The sequence below is a fragment of the Sapajus apella genome, unplaced genomic scaffold (genome assembly GCF_009761245.1).
Source record: "Sapajus apella isolate SASKATOON/1434 unplaced genomic scaffold, GSC_monkey_1.0 scaffold122, whole genome shotgun sequence".
Classification (NCBI taxonomy): domain Eukaryota; kingdom Metazoa; phylum Chordata; class Mammalia; order Primates; family Cebidae; genus Sapajus; species Sapajus apella.
This window is the reverse complement of record NW_022437062.1, coordinates 7,830,696-7,838,015: the sequence shown is the minus strand read 5'-3', so window position 1 is coordinate 7,838,015 and position 7,320 is coordinate 7,830,696. Positions and strand designations below refer to the sequence as shown.

Below are 7,320 nucleotides of genomic sequence, written 5' to 3'. Positions count from 1 at the left end.
ATATCTATCTACTCAAGCACTTGTTCTTTGTTTCACAAACAATCCAATTATACTTTTTAAGTTATTTTTTAATGTACAATTATTATTTTGGATTCAGGTGTACATGTACAAGCTTGCTATGTATGTAAATTGCATGACACAGGGGTTTGGTATACAAATTATTTCATCAACCAGATAAGCATAGCACCTGGTAAGTAGTTTTTCTATTCTTACCCTCCTCCCACCCTCCACCCTCAAGTAGACTCTAATGTCTGTTGTTCCATTCTTTGTATACATATGTACTCACTGTTTAGCTTCCCTTATAAGTGAGCATTTGTATTTCCACTTGTAAGCATTTAGTTTTCTGTTCCTGCGTTAGTTTGCTTAGGATAATGGCCTCCAGCTCCATTCAGGCTGCGGCAAAGAACATGATCTTATTCTTTTTCATGGCTGCATAGTATTCCATGGTATATATGTACCATATTTTCTTTATCCATTGTACCATTGATGGGAGATTAGGTTAATTCTATGTCTTCGGTGTTTTGAATAGTGCTGTGAAGAACACATTCATGCATGTGTCATCATGGTAGAACAATTTACTTTCCTTTGGGTATATATCCAGTAATGGGATTTCTGGGTCAAATGGTAATTCTGTTTTAAATTATTTGAGAAATCACCCAAGTGCTTTTTACATTGGCTGAAATAGTTTACATTCCCACCAGCAGTGGATAAGCTCTAAATGTATCCTATTGTTCTAGAAAATAAATACTAGATCTTATTCATTCTTTTCTTTTGTTTTCATTTTTATTGAGTTTCATTCAGCAAACATAGTCAAATAAATGCCTTACAGGAGGGCTTCCAATGTCTGCCATCTTCTAGAGCAATAGCGAGCCACCCACTGACACCATTCAGGAAGTGTCCATTGGTTGGGCTATTTCTTCCAGCACCTCAGAAAAGTAGTGGCTTTTTTGGTGAGGACTGCCGTGGTCCCTTTTCTCACACCTGTATCTGCCAAATCTAGTCCCCTTCTTTTTGGGCACTGTGAATGGGTCAAGAAAATCTACCTTGCTCTTGCCTATGATGCTGAGATCAACGTGGCTTCTAGAGCACAGGTTGTTGAAGATGCCAGCTGCCGTGGCTTCGCTCACCATCTTCTTTGCTTCCTCTTCCTCCATATCTGGCCTATAATATCTTCAAATACAGCCTTTGCTGTGAGGATCAATGGTGATAAGGCAACTTATCAGTTGATTCATGAGGATAGATGCCATAGAGGTGAGGTCCAGTAAAAACATCCCATCTCCTTAAAACTAGGGCTGCACCAGTATAATCTTGATCTGTAAAAGCATTTGCTTCAGCATCTGATTGGCCATGACAACTCAGGAAGATGGCCAGAAGAGAAGGAGTGGAGGTCCAAGTTGGAAGAAATAAAACAATATGCTTCTGAATGACTAGTAGGTCAATGAAGAAATTAGGAAGGAAATTGAAAAATTCCTTAAAACAAATGATAAAGGAAACACAACATATCAAAACCTTTGGGATACAGCAAAAGTAGTACTAAGAAGAAAGTTTATAACTATAAATGCTACCATCAAAAAGAAAAAATATCTTCAAATAAGCAGCAGAATGGTTAATCTTTTTTTTTCTTTTTATTTATTTATTTTTATTGTACTTTAGGTTCTGGGGTACATGTGCAGTCATGCAGGATTGTTGCATAGGTACATACGTGGCATGGTGGTTTGCTGCCTCCATCCCCCTATAACCTACATCTGGCATTTCTCCCCACGTTATCCTTCCCTGACCTCCCCACCGCCACCACGCTGTCTCACCCCCTTGGCCCCTCCCAACATACCCCAGTATGTGATGCTCCCCTCCCTGTGTCCATGTGTTCTCATTCTTCAACATCTGCCTATGAGTGAGAGCATGCAGTGTTTGATTTTCTGTTCTTGTGTCAGTTTGCTCAGAATGATGGCTTCCAGATTCATCCATGTCCCTACAAAGGACACAAACTCATCCTTTTTTATGGCTGCATAGCATTCTATGGTACATACATGCCACATTTTCCTTGTCCAATCTATTGTCAATGGGCATTTGGTTTGGTTCCAGGTCCTTGCTATTGTAAACAGTGCCACTATGAACATACGTGTGCATGTGTCTTTATAATAGAATGATTTATAATCCTGAGGGTATATACCCAGTAATGGGATTGCTGGGTCAAATGGAATTTCTATTTCTTGGTCCTTGAGGAAGTGCCACACTGTCTTCCACAATGGTTGAACTAGCTTACACTCCCACCAACAGTGTAAAAGTGTTCCTGTTTCTCCACATCCTCTCCAGCATCTGTTGTCTCCAGATTTTGTAACAGATTTACAAGAAAAAAAAAACAAAGCCATCCAAAAGTGGGAGAAGGATATGAACAGACACTTTTCAAAAGAAGACTTATATGAGGCCAACAAACATATGAAAAAATGCTCCTCATCACTGATTATTAAAGAAATGCAAATCAAAACCACATTAAGATACCACCTCACATCAGTTAGAATGGCAACCATCACAGAATGGTTAATCTTAAAGAACTAGAAAAGCAAGAGCAACCAAAACCAAAAGTAGTAAAAGAAAAGAAATAATAAAGATCAGAGCATAAATAAATGAAATTGAAATCAAGAAAACAATACCAAAAAAATGAATGAAACAAAAAGTTGGTTTTTTGAAAAGATAAACAAAATCAACAGAGCTTTAGCCAGATTAACAGAGAGAAGACTCAAATAATTAAAATTAGAGATAAAAAAGAAGACATTATAACTGATACTACAGAAATTTAAAGGATCATTAATGGCTACTATGAGCAACTATATACTAATAAATTGGAAAATCTTGAAGAAATGTATAAATTCTTAGACACGTACAACCTATCGATATTGAACCAGAGAACAGGAGAAAATATATAAAAAGTGCCCTTCTGCCAAGGGATTAATAATCAAAATATACAAGGAGCTCAAACAACTCTATAGGAATAAATCTATTAATCCAATCAAAATATGGGCAAAACATTTGAATAGACATTTCTCGAAAGAAGGCATAAAAATGCCAAACAGGTATATGAAAAGATACTCAACATCATTATCATCAGAGAAATGCCAATCAAAACTACAAGTTAAAATGGCTTTTATCCAAAGGTCAGTCAATAACAAATACTGATGGGGACGTGGAGAATACTGTTGATGGGAATGTAAATTAGTACCACCACTATGGAGAACAGTTTGGAAGTTCCTCAAAGAACTACAAATAGAGTTACCTTACAATTCAGCAATCCCACTCCTAGGTATATACCCTAAAGAAAAAAATCAGTATATCAAAAGATAGCTACACTCCCATATTTATTTCAGCACTACACACAGTTGCCAATATTTGGAAGCAACCTAAGTGTCCATCAACAGACAAAAGGATAAAGAAAATTTGGTACCTATACACAATGGAGTGCCATTCAGCCAAGAAAGAGAATGAGATCCTATTATTTGCCAAAACATAGATGGAACTGGAGGTTATTATGTTAAATGAAATAAGCCAGGTATAGAAAGACAAACTTCTAATATTCCCAGTCATTTATGGGAGCTAAAAATTTAAACAATCCACGGAGATACAGTGTAGCAGAATGCTTACTAAAGATTTGGCAATGTAGTGGGGTCAGGGGTGGGGGGAATGCAGGGATGGTTAATGTGTACAAAAATAGAATGAGTAAGACCTATTATTTAATAGCACAACAGGGTGACTATGGTTAATAATAATTTAATTGTACATTTTTAAATAACTTAGAGTATAATTGGATTGTAACTCAAATGATAAATGCTTAAGGAATGGATACCCTCTTCTCCATGATGTGCTTATTTCACATTGCATGACTGTAATCAAAATATCTCATGCACCTCATAAGTATAAACATCTAGTATATACCCACAAAAATAAAAATCTGAAAATCCTAGTTTTAGATGAAGTTTTGAATCTATTTTTAATGTAGAGAGTGATATGCCATTCTAACTACAATCTTATTTTTGCATTTTATGCACTGTATTTTCTCTTTGCTCTTGCAAATAATCTGTTTCTTTTTTCTCAAAAAAAAAACCCTTCTATAACTGTTATAAATTATTTTATTCTTTATATAGGTAACTTTCTTAAAGGTTGCAACATGAATCCTTGACTTATTAGAGTCTAATCACTTTATTAGGTTTACTATATGTCTTCTTATATCAGAATCACAGAACACTTTTATATTTTTTTCATTTTTTACAACTGTTGTCATGCATATATATAAACATATATGCATATATATGTATCTATAGCATATTCCATAAGACATCATACTATTGTTTGTATAGTCAATTTCATTGTATACTTATTTACATATGCCACCTTATTTACCAGTCTACTTCTTTATTTTTTCCTTTAATTTAGTATTTTTCTCCAGGATTCTTTTCTTTTATTTGAAGAACTGCTGTTAAAATTTATTTATTAGAAGTTCTTAGGCAACAGATTTTCTCCTTTTCGTTTGTCATAAGATGTCTTTATCTCATCTTTATTTAAATTATTTACTTTATCTCAGATAGACTTTTAGGTTGATATTATCTTCTTTCAGCAATTTAAATATGTTTTTCCAGTTTTCTCTGGATTTCATGTTTCTTTTATGAATAAATTTATCCGTTCCTTTTAAACTAATGGACAGTCTCTCATCCCAGCTGCTTCTAAGATTCTTTCTTTTTCTTTTTTTTTTTTGTCCTGTGTCTATGTGTTGAGGGCTTTTTTTTGTTGATTATTCTGCTTGTGGTTCACAGTGTGTTTCTTTTTCTGCGGCTTGTTGTCTTTTATCGGGTTTTAAAAGTTCTTAGTAATCCTTTTTTCAAATATTTCATCTTTCTCATTCTCTCATTTGCCTATCCACTTGGACTTCAATTATATACATAATTACATATATATGTGATTGAAGCATATATATGACATTTTTACTGCATGTCATGTATCTCTAATATTCTTTCTTGTATTTTTCCATTTTTTCTATTTGCATTTTTAATTTTAGTATTTTTATTGATTTAACGTTCAGCACACTCTTTTGTCTTCTCCTATGTTTAATCTGATTTTAAACTCATCTAATGAATTTCTAATTTCAATTTTTTTTGTCTTACAATCTTCATGTACTTCCTTTGATGGATTCTAATTCTCTGGTGAAATTTGCTATCCTTTTATTTATTTATTTATTATACTTTTTCTTCTACTGTCTTGAACACGGTTATTTTAATGTTGCTGTTACTCACTTTCATACTCTGGATAGACTCTGATTATATTCCAGTTATTTATCTTTTTGTTCCTTATTTTGAAAATATTTTTTCACTCTTCTGATGTTCCGATTTTTATTAAATTGTGGCTATTGTTTATTAAAAATTGTAAGTAGTATAGGCTCCAGTTTATGTTACTTCTTGCAAGGTAAGTTCACGCATCTCACTGCAAGATTGATACAGTACAAGGAAATCCCCTCAATGCTGTGTTTCTCATTGTAGAAAATTTACCTTTTAGGGGACATTTGGCAATATGTAAAGATATTTTTGGTTGTTACAAGTAAGAAAATGCTCCTGGCACCTAGTAAGTAGAGGTCAGGAATGCTACTAAACAACCTAAAATGCACAGGGCAGGCTTCTACGACAAATAATTACTTTGTCCAAAATGCCAATAATGCCAAAGTTAAGATGCCCTGCCTTAATTTAAATAAAGGTTTTGTGGAGTTGAAGCTGATTTTCCATTTTCATAAGACTCAGTCAATCTCTGGCTCTTTCAAAGACTGCCAGGTTTAAAATCAGACTCCGATGTATTCTCAGGACTTCTAATTCACTTATGTAAGGTTTAAGTTTAGAAGTAAAGTAAGTGAATGTGCCTGATCATGCCTGATCTCAGAAGCTGAGAAAGATTGGGTCTAGTTAATGCTTGGATGAGAAACCATTGAGTTATGTAGGCTTTAGGAATAATAATAACAGCTTAAAAACATTAAAAAATGAAATGAAGTGGGAATAAAGATTACAAAATGTGAGGTTTCCAATAGGGATGTCTAATAGGACTAGAGCAATTGCTGAGCAATTTCCTGATCATAGGCTAATGATTCAAATGCGTAATCCAGGAACTGGCAGTTAAAAAATGATTACTGTATTCACTAGGAATAGTCCTATTAGACATCCCTACTTAAAATGGAAACCCTACATTTTATAATCTCTATTCTTACTTCCTTCATTTTATTTTTTAATGTAATAGATAGATAAAAAGATAGCAAATTTCACCAGAAAATTCAAATCTGTAAAAAGAAGTAAATGTAAATTGTAGAACTTAAAACATTTGGAATTAATGGTAATGTTTAGAAATTTATCTTAGTATGCCAAGTCTACAGCCTGGTCTTATAGTTCTTCAATGATTTGTAAGTATTGAATGCCTTATATATGCTTATTCAAATAATCAGAGTGGTTATCTGTAACCAAATAGTAACTTACATGACATATAACCACCATCATTGCATTGAGGATGAAATAATTTGTAGGTGAACTGAAGCTTTTCTCTACGTCAGAAAAAATCCATTAGGAATAACTACAAAACTCTACAAAACTTCAAAATATATAGTTAGATTGTCTTTTGACAGTTTCCAGTACAGTATAACAGCTTTTCTTTTTTCCCTCTATCAAATTAGAAAAAATAACTAGATCTTTTAAGTGTTGACATACATAAAAAATACTTAGCAGCATGTACTTTCTACTTAATGATATTTTCCTACTCATACTTCTGTAATCAGAATCTCGAGGATCTTCCCTTAAGTAAAATAGGAAACATTAGGTAGTTACTCTGCTGCTTGTCTTTCAAGAATCTCCTTTTGAAATCTGAATCAATTGAACTTCTTATCGATGAAAATACTCTGCATAATTTTGCCCCTACCAAACTCTTCGACTTCAATTATTGCCATTTTCACATTCACTAACTACAGTACAGCTACTCTCTTCATTTTTAAGGTCATCAAATATAACAAGCTCATAAGATCTTTGGATTCTTGTTCTAGTCATCCTTTTTGCCTAGAATTTCTGTCCCCAGATAATTGCATGGTTGTTACTTTCAAATCATCTTGGTATCAGCTAAACACCACTTGAGACCTGACTTGTCAACCAAAAGTAAAGTAATTACCACCTCCCCAGATAATCTGTAGCATAATACCACTTTTTGCTTGCTACGGAGCACTATTTCTTTCTGACACTATAGTTGTTTTTAAAATTTAAAAGTTTAACTTGCATTCATCCCCTTGAATGTAAATCTCAGAGATCTGGAATT

At 33.7% G+C, this 7,320-nt stretch overlaps 1 pseudogene; it reads right to left on the bottom strand.

The window, feature by feature from the left end:
- Positions 1–887: 887 nt before the first annotated feature.
- LOC116538771 lies at positions 888–6,189 on the bottom strand (annotated as a pseudogene).
- Between the last annotated feature and the right edge of the window lie 1,131 nt (positions 6,190–7,320).